Genomic DNA, 14,371 nt, shown 5'->3' on the forward strand with positions numbered 1-14,371 from the left:
ACGCGCACGGGACTGTTGTCCTATCTTTCCATATGGAGTGTATCCTAGAAAAGTCCCTTTCTCTGGCAGCGGTGCTAAAGGGAGGGAACGTCCTCTGCGACAGAATCCACAGCAGCGTTCATTCTCCCATTTATCAACCGCGGACGCCGTACCCGCCTCAGACCGTGTCCTCGCCGTTGCCTGGAGGGCCCCTCGCTTCCGTCTTGCAACAACCACGCTCCCCTAACTCTTCCTTGAAGTCTTAACCAGGGTTCGAAGGGGGGGGGGGGGGGGGGAAAGGAGGCCATTTCCCCAACCTGGCTCGGCTGGCCTTGCAGAGATTCTGAATTCCGTTCTGTGAGTCAGGCTGGGGGTAATGGCTCTTGCCCCAAGTGCTGAGCACACAGTTCGAGGGCCCGGCTTCCTGTCCGTGTGTGCCCACTGAAAGCTGTGAGGCGGAGGGGAGGGAGGCTCCGAAAGGCCGGCCCCAAAGTAACAGCAGCATGGCCTGTGTCCCCCCACCGTGGAGCCCAGGCAGGGGAGAGAAAAGCCACAGGGGGGAAGAGGACGATGATAGGCAGATGGTGAGAAGCGGTTTCCAGAAACTGGGAAACAGCCCCATCTGACTGCAAGAGAAAGACATACCGAGGGAGGGCAGGACGGAAACAGAAAACAGCTGGCCCGGCTGGGCTGGCAGGGACGGGCTTTCTCATTTTGCGGATGAGGAAACTGAGGCCCAGGGAGGGGAAGTGGTTTGCTCAAGAGCAGATTCTTGAAAGAATCATCTGCTTTCGCCCTCCCTCTCCACTTCCTCACCTTCCCTGCTGTCCTGAGTCTGAACCGAAGGGCAGGCAGGCTGGAAACCCCGTACAGAGGGGCCGGGGGTGAGGGAACGTGAGAGAAGCTGAGTGTCCGGGCCTGCGTTTGAGTCTCATTCCGGGCCAGGAAGGCAAGATCTTTAAGACTGTCTCTGCTCCCTTCTGCTGATCTCCCTCGGAGCTCTGGACCTCGAGACAGAATCCCCGGGGAATCGTAGCTGTGTGAGCTGGGGCGGGGAGCCACAGGCGTGGTTGTGTGCAGAGCTCGGGCTCCCGCGGTTATGCAAGCGGGTGCTGAAACTCTCCGGCAACCCTTTCTCCGAACCCCTGTGAAGACATCTCTCCTGAGCATTTCATGTGAAGCTTCGGAGATAAGAAAGGCAGGACCCTGCACTTCTGCTCAGTTGCTGCCTCCTCCGGGAAGCCCTCCTTGTTGCAGCACGAATCTGGCCTCCCCCCAGGGGTCTGCTCACCCATAGTATTAGCCCTACTTTTCTGCCTTAGCCCACTCAGCCTGGGTTTGTTATATGGGCTTCTGTCTGCTTCCTTCTCTAGACGGGAAGTTGTCTGGGGCCAGGAGGACCCAGTCTCGTTCGCGTCTGTACCCTGCCTGCCTATGTCCCTCCACAAATGTGCTCCATGCTTTGGAGCCCGGAACCAGCTGTTAATGGAGGCACATTACACATCTTCGGTGAGCTCCCCGAGGGGTCTGAAGGGTGCAAAGAAGAGGCATTTGGGTGCAGAAATAGGAGGTGATTGTAAGAATGGGTGTGGAAGGAAAGACAAATGCAGTGCGTGGAGTGGAGGGTGAGTGGGAGGAAAGAAGTGAAGTCAGAAGGGAAGGGTGGAGAGGAAGAGCCCAAGCACCAGGAAAGGAGAAGGGGAGGGGAAGGAAGAGGCGGACGGACCTCGCCCACCGGGCTCTGCAGCAGGCTCTCTCTCTGCCCCGGACGCCTTGCACAGACGCACAACCTCAGCCAGACCTTCCTGGCGTTTTGTCTGGCATTCTAAAGCTCGGTCTTTTTTTTTTTTTTTTTAATTAATTATTTTTTTAAAATGTTTATTTTTGGCAGAGAGAGAGAGAGAGAGATAGAGCATGAGCGGGGGAGGGGAAGAGAGCGAGGGAGACATAGAATCTGAAATAGACTCCAGGCTCTGAGCTGTCAGCACAGAGCCTGACGCGGGGCTTGAACACACAAACCGCGAGTTCGTGACCTGAGCCGAAGTCGGATGCTCAACCGACTGAGCCACCCAGGCGCCCCTAAAGCTCGGTCATTTACAAAGATCTTTGATTCCCACCAATACTCTGATTTCGGACATTTGGAAAAAAAAAAAAAAAAAAGTCATGGCCCTTGCATGCCGCCCTATTGAGATTAAGATGAATATATCAATTGAAACCATCTTCCCCTTAATTGTTATTTGTGGAATCAAAAATTCCCGTGATCATTGAAGCTCTAACATCATGTTTGGCTGTTTCAGGACAAAGTTTGCATTTGATGCAAAATAACCATGAGGTATATGTGTCTGTAGGTGCGGGTAATAGGATTTTTTAAAATCATTATACCTTTTGCCCTGTTGTTTCTGCCTTTACATCTTTTAAATCTGCTGCTGTTTGGCAACGATAGCCTGGGTCTCAGGAGTTTTTTGTTTGTTGTGGTTAGGAAGGCTTCTGCCCCCCAACTCACCCTCCATGTAAGAGTAGGGGTCAGTAGAGACATTTGGTTTGCATACACGTTTCATCTTATGGTCAATTTGTCCCAATATCCTGTACAGCCAAGGGCTTCTGTATAGTGTAGTGATTTAAAGTGTGGGCTCTGGGGGTACCCGGGTGGCTCCGTCGGTTGAGCGTCTGACTTTGGCTCAGGTCATGATCTTGAGGTTCATGAGTTCGAGCCCTGCATTGGGCTCATTGCTATCAGCCTGCAGCCCAGAGCCCTCTTTGGATACTCTGTCCTCCTCTCTGTGCCCCTCCCCGGCTTGTGCTGTCCCCAAAATAAATAAATATTAAAAAAAAAAAAATAAAGTGTGGGCTCTAGAGGCAGACTGTCTAGGTTTCTACCCCAGCTCGACCACTTATTATCTGTGTGTCCTCGGGCAAGCTCCCACACGGAGGCTTGTTATTCCATTTATGAAATGATAATAGTGATGCTTAACATATAAAGTTGTTGTGAAAATCCATCAGATAATATATGTAAAGTGCTTAGAACAGTGTCTGGCACATAATAAGTGCTTAGAAAATATTAGCTCTTATTATTAATAATCAACTGACATATATTTCTTGAGTGGGGTGGTGGGTACCCGGTGTTCATTTTATTAAGCTTTAAAATGTGCATATGTCTTATAAATCCTTTTTATGTGTATGATATGTCTTGCATGCATTAAAATAAATGCATTAAAAATAAATGAGCATTTATGAGGTTTGTTTTAGCAATCATATGTCCCAGGGTTCCAGGAAAACAATGAAATAAAATATTCCATCCCATTATTGGATTCATGTAGCAAACAATGGGACCGCCCAGGTATTCTTATTCATGATTCAAAAAAAAAAAAAAATACGGTAACTATAGAAATAGTACCGATTTTCTAGGAATTAATATATGAGCATGTATTTATTTTTTCCCTTCTTGGACCGTCGGCAGGTTCTCGATTCATAGAGTCACTAGTATTGAATCATTGGTATGCCTGTCCTCTCCAGGCCGCTTCAGAGCGGGGAAGGACAGTACTCAGGTGAGGACTGATCCATTTACCCAGGGAGGGATGCTGCTGAGAAGGCTCACCTGGCGAACTTGAACTTGATCTTAATTGACAGTCCTGTTCCTGTTTCCCTTGTTGGCTCTCAACGCCTTGAGTAGAAAGATGGAGAGGTTGGCGGTGAGGTTTCGTTCTGGGGACCAGGGGAGGGGGTCCAGATCTTTCTGGACAAAAAAGACACAGCCGTTCGTCTCTGATGTAGCTTGAGGAGGTTAATGTTGCCCTCAGCAGCTTCTACAGCAGACGCGGGGGTTCCGCCCCCTCACCGTGCAGGCTGGAGCGCATCTTCTGAATTGCCCTTGAAATCTGTTGCTGTCATGCTCCTCCCTTTCCTGTGCTAACGGTTGGTTGTGTTATAGTGCTTTGTGTACCTGTTTGTCTCCTCTGCTGGATTTCAAAAATCTTAAAAGGAGACACTTCATCTCGTTTATCTTTAAATACCCACAGTGGCTTGCTCAGCGAGTGTTTGTTGAATGTATGAATGGCTGATTAGGTAGGTGAATGAATGAATGAATGAGTAGGAACCATCATTAAAAAGCTGAGGATAAAGCGGAAAGATTGGGCCACAAAATCTTCCAGGTAAAATATTTTTCAAAAATCAGGAATATTCTCGAATATTCCAATGTGCTGAGTTGACGGAGTAGAGAATTTTGAATGTGGTTCCATTTGTCTGGTCATTCATGAGAATTTACAAATGTTTCACTAGGCTGAGACACTGTGGCAGCAAGGACCATGTTTATCCCCAAAAGCTAGCACATAGTAGGCACATAGTATGATGCTAAGTGAAATATTCTCTTCTCTTGTAGGATTTAACCCAACCAGTAACCCTGACAGGAAGGAGGACACATTCAATTCAATAAACCCATATACAGCATCTACTTCTGTAAGTACTTTCCCAAGGACTGGGTGAACAAGAGAATAGATCATGGGTCCTTTCTTTCAGGGGTTTTCGGAGGTAGCTAGTTACATTTGTACCCAACTGTAACACAAGGCAGAATGTGATAAGCACTACCATGGAGGTCGAAATGCTAAGTGCTAAAAAAAAAAAAAGAAAAGTGGGGGGTGCCTGAGTGGCTCAGTCAGTTACGCGTCTGACTCTTGATTTTGGCTCAGGTCATGATCCCAGGGTCGTGGGATTGGGCTCCGTGCTAGGTGTGGAAGTCACACCTTAAGATTTTCTGTTTGAGATTTTCTCCCTCTCTCTCTCCCTCTGCCTCTCCCCTCTCATTTTCTCCCTCTCTCTAAAAAAAAAAAAAAAAAAAAAAAAAAGAAGAAGAGGAAAGAAAAGAAAAGAGAAGAAAAGCGAAGAGAAAAGAAAAGAAATGCTAAGTGGACCAGGAGGGGAGGAATTTATTAAAGCCTGTGGGATCTGGGAGGACTTCATGGCTGTGTGAGTCCTGGTTGGACAGGTAGGATTTTGTCAGGTAGAAACGGGAGGAGGACCATTTGTTCGACTGCAGTTCAGGGTGTGTAGGAAGAGACGGTGAGGGTCAAGGTGGAAAACTGTCTCCAAGATGGCGCCCAATGATCCTCAATGCCTGCTATTCATGTTCTTTTGTAGTCCTCCCGGCATTGTCTCAGGGGTGGTCTGTGTGACCAACGGAACGTGGTGGAAGTGATGGTGTGTGACTTCTAAGACTGTGCCACAGAAGATGTCGCCACTTCCCTTGCTGTTCTGTGGACTGCCTGCTGTGGGGGAAGCTAGCTGCCTTGTGGTGACGACACCCAGCAGCCTAGGGATAGACCCGCGTGGGGCAGGAACGGAAGCCTCCCGCCATGAGCCAGCGCCAACCTGCTCCTGCTGTCTGTGTGAACCAGCCTTCTTGGAAGCTGATCCGCTAGAACTGGGTCAGAGCTCCAGGTGACCGCAGTCCCAGCTGATATCCTGGCTGGAACTTAGGCGAGACCTTGAGCCAGAACCGCTCAGCTAAGACGCTCCTGATTTTCTGACCCACGGTGACTGAGAGACAGTAGGTGTTCTCTTGATGCTTTAAGGCTTTGGTTTTGGGAGTCGTTTCATAGACAGCAATAGACACACGTACAGAAACGAAGGCTTGGAGAAGAGTTTGGGAAGAGCCTTCCTTTTCAAGGCGCCATACTGGTATGCGATGGGGGCGATGTTTTTTTAAAGGCGTAAAAGATGATGATGATTGTGAGGATGTGTGTGACCTAAGTTGGCAAAAGGAGTGCCGGAGCAGCAAGAAAATGTAAGAGGCCACCGCAGTCGTCCAGACGAGAGGTAATGAGAGAGCGGAAGCGGAGGCACCGCCGGGGGACCGGAGAACGGCACGTCAACGCAGGGGGGTGAAGGCGAAGAAGTCACGAAGGTGACTCCTGGGTTTTGAGCTCAGGAACACGGGGGAGCCATGATCTCATTTACCCGAAGAGGAAACACAGAAGGGAGCCCGCGTGGGTAGGAGTCAAGAAGTGGGGGTGTCTATCTCCTGGCGAGGAGAGCTCCCTGTGTTCAGAGCTCCGCGGAGGGCTGGCCACCAAGGCTCCTTCACAGATCGGGCCGGTCGAGAAACCTCTCCCCGAAGGACGAGGCTGTTCCATTTCACAGCACATCTTCCTCACTGCCAAGTGTTCCCTGGTGACAGCCTCTGCCATCGATATTTTTAGCATGTGGCCTTTCTGAGCCTGAAAAACAACATCCACTTCCTGGAACTTCTCCTCCAGCTGACAGCCAGGGACCCACGCAGGCGGGAGCTTCAGCGGGGCCTGACAGGCGACAGTCTGCCAGTCTGCTAGGGGAGAGGAAGGCAGGCCGCGAGTTGGGCACAAAGGCCTCCACCCCGCTCCCTTCTGTCCTGCTCTTGAGGCCTAACGACGTCAGTGCACGTCAGAAGCTGAAAAGTAAGGAAGCCTGGGAATAAAGCCCAAGAGGCAGGAAGCTTCTCCTGCAATTTCCTTCTATGACAGCTACATCAAGTCTGAAGGTAATACCTGGCCAGGTGACCTTAGAAAACCACCAGGACATAAATATCGCTTTTATAGTAATCCTAGGACAGGCCTGCGTGAAAACCCCCTGGGACTCGTCACACGTGCTGTTGCATCCCACGGAGTCAGATCTGAGGCAGAGCCAGAAAAGCATCGAGGGAAACGTGAGAGAGGGTGAGGGGTTTCTCCGATGGGGTCTGCAGCCCCAGGCCAAGGCTGGGGGCGGGCGAGAACACACCGGACTGTTCCCCAGAGTTGTAAGAGTTCTCTGCCAGGATTTTAGAAATTGTGCTTTTTAGAGTTTATGATCGTCTAAACGGGTTGGAATAAGCATATTCGGTGCTGATTGACCCCTTATGTAGGAGTACTACCTCGCCCCTCAGGACCCATATCCACAAATGTGTTTTGATGCTAAGTGGCATTTTATTTTATTTTATCATTTTTTTTTAAAGTTTATTTATTTATTTTGAGACAGAGAGAGAGAGCACAAGCAGGGGAGGGGCAGAGAGAGAGAGAGAGAGAGAGAGAGAGAGAAAATCCCAAGCAGGCTCCACACGGTCAGTGCCTGGAACCCAGTGCGGGGCCAGAGCTCAAAACCCATGAGCTCCTGACCTGAGCTGAAGTCAAGGGTCAGACGCTTCACCGACCGAGCCACCCGGATGCCCCCTCCAGTGGTGTTTTAAAAGTGGTTGCAGACCGATGGAAAAGACGAAAGGGTGGTTTTAGTACGGAACGAAGCGCTGGTGTCCCGTGGAGACCGGGTGACATCTCCGTGCCGTGTGTCAACAAAGGTGTAGCAGCAGCTCAAAGCAGGACTGCCAGCAAAGCTGCGGGGGACAGGCAGGGCCACTTTCTTGGTTTGAGGGATGTGCTGCAGATGGACAACTGCAGGATTTTCTTTCTGGGGCCTCAGCGGGGGGATAGGGGAGGGTTTGGGGAGAACGCTTGCCCTGGAGCCGGAGGACAAGACTATGTCTGTTGGGTAGTGATAAATGGGCAAGGGAGGAGATCTTCCACGGAAGGGCCTCTACTGCCTTGAAAACTGCTTTGAGCTAATACCAACTCACCACATATGTGGCTGGGTTGGATACCAGGGTGCAGGATGGGGACAGAACCACCAGCGGGACCTCAGAAGGAGCCCAAGCACCAAGGATATGCCCCCTCTCCTCCCTTGGCAAACCTGACTCCTATTTTAGTTTGGGTCTCTTGGAACTTCAAAGATTTGGGTACGTTTGGTTCACACACCCAGTTTTCCAGCAGTGAGTTATTATTTTTTTTAATGGTTACTTTTGAGAGAGAAAGAGAGAGAGAGAGCAAGCAGGGGAGGGACAGAGAGAGAGGGAGACAGAGAATCCGAAGCAGACTCCAGCCTCTGAGCTGTCAGCACAGAGTCGATGCAGGACTTGAACTCGAGAGCCGTGAGATCGTTTCCTGAGCCAAAGTCGGAGGCTTAGCCAACCGAGCCCCAGGCACCCCTGCAGCTGTGTTTTTAAAGCTGGTCCCAGGATGTCAGGAACATCTGGTAGCCCACCTTCTCCTGGGCCTGAGCTTCCCCTCAGGAATAACCATATGTGTCCTATTTCCATGCAACATGACTGGTACACAAAGCTGACCCACCTACACGAGAAACTCCATTAAACTATATGAGGAACGCAATTAATTTTACACGCTTTGACATGATTTAAGGACTTGTGGACGGAGGTGTGCTGCGTACCACCCCGCCTGCTGTCGATTCTTCATTTTCCTGTTATTATCTTTATATTTTTTGCTCCAGGTTTTCCTTCCTGAATCAGGATGGATGGCATTAGCCACATTAAAAGAAACACGACTGCGGGGACTTAACCAAATAAGGTTTTTTGCTTAGTTTAGGTTAGTTTTGTTTTTGAGATACTTACATGATGTAAATCCACAAATTTTCAGTGTACTGTTCAGTGAGTTTTGGCAAAGGTCCTATATAGTTTATGAAACCACCCCACTGATATATAAAACATGTTTATCACCCTAGGAAACGATCCTATGTCCCTTTCTTGTGAATCCTGACCCCTTCCCCTAGGCAGCCACTGTTGTGATTTCTCTTACCATGGCTTAGTTGTGCCTGCTTCTAGAACTTCATATAAATAGAACAATACCGAATGTATCCCTTTGTGTCTGACTCCTTTGATTCAACGTAATATTCATAGTATTCATCCACGTGGTTGAAAGTTCTAGTAGTTCTTTCCTTTTCATTGCTAAGTAGTATTCTAGTGAATAAACATGCCACACTTTTTGTACCCATTCTTTGGTTGGTACACATTCGGGCCGTTTTCAGTTTTTGCCTGTTGTGAATAAAGCATTTAAAAACATTCTTGTATACGTCTTTTAAGTTTTCACTTTTCTGGGGCAAATAGCCAGAAGGAAAATGGTTGGGTAATAAATAGGTGCATATTTAATATTTCGAGTAACTGCCCATCGGTTTTTCCAAATGCCCACGATAATTTGAACGGCAACGTGTGAGCGTTCCGTTGCCCCGCATGCTCGCGGACAGAAGTGTTGCCAGTTTTAAACGTTTTGGCCATCCTGGCGGACGTGAAATATCACGTGGTTGTGACTACATGCCTTTCCATGCGCTCTTTGGTCATTTCTGCAGCTTTCACTGTGACGTGCCCTTTGAAGTCTTTAGCTCATTCTTTAAAAACCCTGGGTTGCATTTCCCTTTGTTTTCTTTTCTTTTTAATTTACAGCAGTGTGTATATTGTGGATACAAGCTCTTTGCCAGATAAATGTGCTGTGAATATTTCCTCTCAGTTTGTGGTTTGCCTTCTCATATTCTTAATGTCTTTGATGAGTGGAAACTTTAAATTTTGATGAACTTCAGTAGATCAGGTTTTAATTGTATGGCCAGCATGGATCTATTTCTGGGCTCTCTGTTTTGTTCTATTGATCTACTTCTCTACTCTCACTTATGCCAGTTTCCACCTTCTTGATTCAGATAGGGTTTTCAGTTTGTTTCCAGAGGTAGGTGGACCCGGGCTGGTCAAGCTGCTCAAGGGAGTTGTCTTCGCAGAGCCACCGTTTTCAGTGAGCGGATTTTGTTTTCCTGGAAGCAAGATGGCTGCTTCGTCAATGGTGTCCCATTCTGGCCTCTGGCAGGAAGAAGAGGACAGACACGTTAAGACTCAGCACGCTGCTGAGTCTGCCCCTTTATAATCGAAGAAAAAAAAATCCCAAACCCAAATAACCAAACCATCATAAAAACCTTCCGGAGGCCCCAATCAGGACTCTGTTCACATCTCAGAACCGATCACATGGCCACGCCCTAGTGGCAATGGAGACCAGGGAGAGGAATATTTTCACGCTGTGCGATGACTACATTAGTGTACCCACCACTGCGGCAGAAGGGGAGTGATCGCACCTATCACTTTGGACAAATCAGAACCCACCCTTGCAGCTGGATATAGGTCAATCTCACAAACCAGGAGAGTGCTACAAAACGTCTTGGGGGAAAAATAAAGAGTGAGGACAGGGGTGCCTGGGTGGCTAAGTCGGTTAAGCGCCTGACTTCAGCTCAGGTCATGATCTCATGGCCTGTTTGAGCCCCGCATCGAGTTCTGTGCTGACAGCTCAGAACCTGGAGCCTGCTTAGGATTCCGTGTCTCCCTCTCTCTCTGCCCCTCCCCTGCTTGAGCTCTGTCTCTCTCTTTTTCTCAAAAATAAGTAAACATGGAAAACTTTTAAAAAGAGAGTGAGGACAAAGAAACATCCAGAATATATATATACATATGTATATATATATGTGTGTGTGTGTGTATATATATAATATATATAAGTTATTATATATATATATGTTTACTTATATATATATATAATATTATACATATATAAGTTATTATATATATGTTTATTTCATGGCTTCTCAACCCGGTAAGGGGTACACAGGAGGGCATAAGATTCATGAACGGAGTTTTTCAACCTTCCTTCCACAAGGCTGCCCCTATTTGCAATAGAAGCAGCACTGTCTTATTCAGGTCATTAATTACATTTGCAAGTTTTTTTTTTTCAATATATGAAATTTATTGTCAAATTGGTTTCCATACAACACCCAGTGCTCATCCCCAAAGGTGCCCTCCTCAATACCCATCACCCACCCTCCCCTCCCTCCCACCCCCCATCAACCCTCAGTTTTTTCTCAGTTATTAAGAGTCTCTTATGCTTTGGCTCTCTCCCACTCTAACCTCTTTTTTTTTTTTCCTTCCCCTCCCCCATGGGTTTCTGTTAAGTTTCTCAGGATCCACATAAGAGTGAAAACATATGGTATCTGTCTTTCTCTGTATGGCTTATTTCACTTAGCATCACACTCTCCAGTTCCATCCACCTTGCTACCAAGGGCTAGATTTCATTCTTTCTCATTGCCACGTAGTATTCCATTGTGTATAGAAACCACAATTTCTTTATCCATTCATCAGTTGATGGACATTTAGGCTCTTTCCATAATTTGGCTATTGTTGAGAGTGCTGCTATAAACATTGGGGTACAAGTGCCCCTATGCATCAGCACTCCTGTATCCTTTGGGTAAATTCCTAGCAGTGCTATTGCTGGGTCATAGGGTAGATCTATTTTTAATTTTTTGAGGAACCTCCACACTGTTTTCCAGAGTGGCTGCACCAATTACATTTGCAAGTTTTGACTCTTTGAAAGGTAACCGCCTCATTAATATCTTAACCGAATCTATGTCTTAAAAACTCAAAGACAGAGAAAGAATGATGGCAAATGTTTGGATCCTAGAGATGTCGGGGAGAACAACAGCCACTTCTGTTCAGAACCTACTCTTCGTGCACTTAGTGACAGACTGTATTACCTTGTCCCACAGCAGGCACTACTCAAGTTCCCGGCATGGATATTGCACAATTTCTTGCCTTGAGATCCCGTAAGTCTGTCTATACTGCCTGCTATTGAGTAATTCGTTTAGCCCTTAATATTAACCTATCCTTGTTCTTTGAAGAAATTGATTTGAGGGATAGGCAAGTGCCTAGCAGGCCTCGACTCAAACAGTTTTCCATTTGGTGGGGTGAACTGAGGCACAAGTATCTCCTGTCGCAGTGATAGCTAGTGACCGTTAAGAGTCGACTCGAGTTGGAACAACCCTTATTTACTGCTGTATTCATTTCCTAGAGCTGTCATAACAACGTACAATAAACTGGGAGGCCTCACACAACAGGAATTCATTCTGGAGGCTAGAAGTCCCAAATGGACATGTTGGCAGGCCATGCTCTCTCTGAAGGCTCCAGGAGAGAATCTTTTCCATGATTTTCTCTCAACTCCTGGCATTGCCTGCAAACCTTGGCTTGTAGATCCATCACTCCAATCTGTGCCTCCATTGTCACATGTGCCTCTGTTGTCACCCCCCCCGTCCCCCGCCCCGAGTGTCTGTCTTCTTATAAGACACCAGTCATGTTGGAAAACGGCCCCCCTGACCCCAGGATGATCTCATCCTAACTTAAATAACTACATCTGCAGTGACCCTTTTTGCAAATAAGATCACATTCTGAGGCTGCAGGCATTAGGACTTGAGCGTATCTTTCGGAGGATGCAATTCAACCAGTAACAGCTGCTAAGACATGTCATGGAGTTTGTAAGGTGGGCCGGGACCAAGGTGCCAGGATTTTTTATTCTGCAAGGTCCAGGAACAAAGCCATGCTAACAGGAAGAACACATTTGCCTCAAGTCAAGCCAGACTGGGTTGCTACTCCAGATTACAACGGATACTGTCTGTCGTAGCTCTCATTGTTGGGGACTCTGAAGTGGAGTGAAACACCCACCACCACCATTGCCCTTGAATTAGAGCCCAACTCCAGCCGGAGGGGAAGAAGCCGGCTCGCAAAGACACAGAACTGTAGGCAGGGAGCATTGTCAGGATTTTTGGGTCCCGGTCCTGGATGTGCCTAAGCCAACTCGCCTCCAGCCATGCCTGGGCTTAAGAGCCCACACATCTTCTTTGCTGCATTTCATTTTCTCCACTCCTAAATTGGCAAAAGCTGAGCAGAAGAGAGGTTGTGCATCTGAGCAAAGCCTGAGAAGCTGGACTTCCCAAGACATAAGAAGGAGCACTTTCTGGGGATGCGGGATGGTGGAAGGGGTGGGGGTTGAAGGGCTGGAAATGGTGGATGGGGAGGATTAGCTTTCTAAAGAGGGGAAGGGGCGAGGACACCGGGCTGCGAGGGTAGAGTAGGAGACAGATTAAGTGGGGGTGGCACAGACGTTTGAAAAGAGGAAGTGTCCACGTGGGACACTTGTCCTTCTGTGGACCTGAACCTATGAGCCTTCCTCTCTGCAGGGTACAAGGAAATGAGTAAGTGAGATAACATTGCAACTTCGGGTCCTCTCCTTGCACTGCCTCTGACCCCACAGTCAGAAGACTGTACCAACCCCCATCCTCATCTGAAGTGTGTTTTGTCTGGTGAGGCTGATGAGGCATGAGGCACCCAGGAAAGGAACAGAAATCGCTTCCCGGCACATGGGACTAGGGAAGTGGAGGTGCCACAGCTCTGGCAGAGGTGAGGCTGAAGGGGCACCCGCTCCCACTGTGGGGGCTCTGCAGGCCCTGATTTCCCCACCCCCACCTCTGCCCCTCTCTCCCCTCCCACCCCCGAGCCCCGTGCCAAGGGGGCGTTCCGACACAGCTGGATGATCTTGCTAGAGCTCTGTAGAGTTGTCACTGCAAACAGGACCTCGCACAACTCCGGGAAGTCAACAGAAGCAAAAAATGCTGGCATTTAACCGCAGCTCTCATGGAATGCACGGGAAAAATCTGAAAACCTCTGAATTTGGGAAATCTTTAGGCCCCCTGGGGAGCCTTGGGAACATAGAAGATGTTGGCTGTCTCTGAGGTGCTCGTTGTGCGTGTGTGCATGTGTGCGTGTGTGTGTGTGTGTGTGTGTTGGAGGCATCTTCTACGTGCCCCCCTACAAACCCACCTGAGTTCTCGGGCACAGGCAGTGGTTTTAAGAGCCGACGGCTCCCAGAAGCGCGAAGGTCCTGGGATGTGCGTCCAACTCCACCTACTTTCTGAACCAAATTTCTTCTCCAGTCTTGTTCCATAAATCTGCATCCTGGGGTCGCACTCCTAATCAACAGCTAAGGGATTCTTACTTGCCTTGCACTAAATAATGGCGAGTCCCTGAAAGCTACTTTGTCGAGGGAACTCCCAGCCCTGGCTCTTTCTAAAAGGATGCTGAATAAGCATTAGGATAAGTGATGGATGTACTAACCTTAACAGAAAAAACCTGAGCCGCGTGTTCCGAGATTCATGAAGGGCTTAGAATATGTCTCCGTTCCTCTGGAGGGAGAGGCCAGAGGACCCCTTTTCCTCTCTCCTGAGAAAGACACCTGGGCAGGGAAGGGCTCCTTCCCTCCTCACAGAAAGGCCTTTGCTGTGCAGGGGGAGGGGGAGGGCAAGGAGAGGGAGACATCCACAGGTGCGGAAACCAGGGGGGTGAGCGCTTCGTCATGGTCGTGTGTGAGTGATCCCTTTCCGCAGGCTGCACTCGTTCTGCCCCGCTCTCCCTCCTCCCCTGGCTCCTGCCCGAGAGGCAGCGGCTGGCAGGGGGCTTGTCGGGGGGGGGGACCCCTGCCAGGCTGCCAGCTGCCCGGGAGCCCAAGGGGTGCTCCGGGGACCAGCACGTGGTGTGCAGTCCGCTGTCGGGCTCTCGTGGCCGCGCCAGAGGGGAGGACCCTAGACGTGGGATACATTGGCAGGTGGTTCCGTTGGGGGACTTCTTGCCTCTTAGACGACCGCCTGCCAACGGGCCCTGGGCATTTGGCAGAACGTCTCCACTTAGCTTACGGTCTCTGGTTCCTGTTGGGAAACTCAGGGCTTGCCAAAGTGTTCATTTTACTAAGTGAGCAAC

At 48.9% G+C, this 14,371-nt stretch overlaps 1 long non-coding RNA gene across 4 annotated transcripts in view; it reads left to right on the top strand.

The window, feature by feature from the left end:
- Positions 1-14,371, top strand: part of LOC122223980 — a 37,994-nt gene that overhangs the window by 16,956 nt on the left and 6,667 nt on the right. For 2 of the 4 annotated variants that reach the window (XR_006204619.1, XR_006204597.1), the window contains 2 exons: positions 4,355-4,431; positions 5,110-6,978. This is a non-coding gene — a long non-coding RNA (uncharacterized LOC122223980). Of the gene's footprint in view, positions 1-362; positions 1,489-4,354; positions 4,432-5,109; positions 6,979-14,371 lie in introns of those variants that run through there. The other 2 variants (XR_006204611.1, XR_006204634.1) reach the window with 2 other exon arrangements.

Source organism: Panthera leo, chromosome A1 (genome assembly GCF_018350215.1).
Source record: "Panthera leo isolate Ple1 chromosome A1, P.leo_Ple1_pat1.1, whole genome shotgun sequence".
NCBI lineage: Eukaryota > Metazoa > Chordata > Mammalia > Carnivora > Felidae > Panthera > Panthera leo.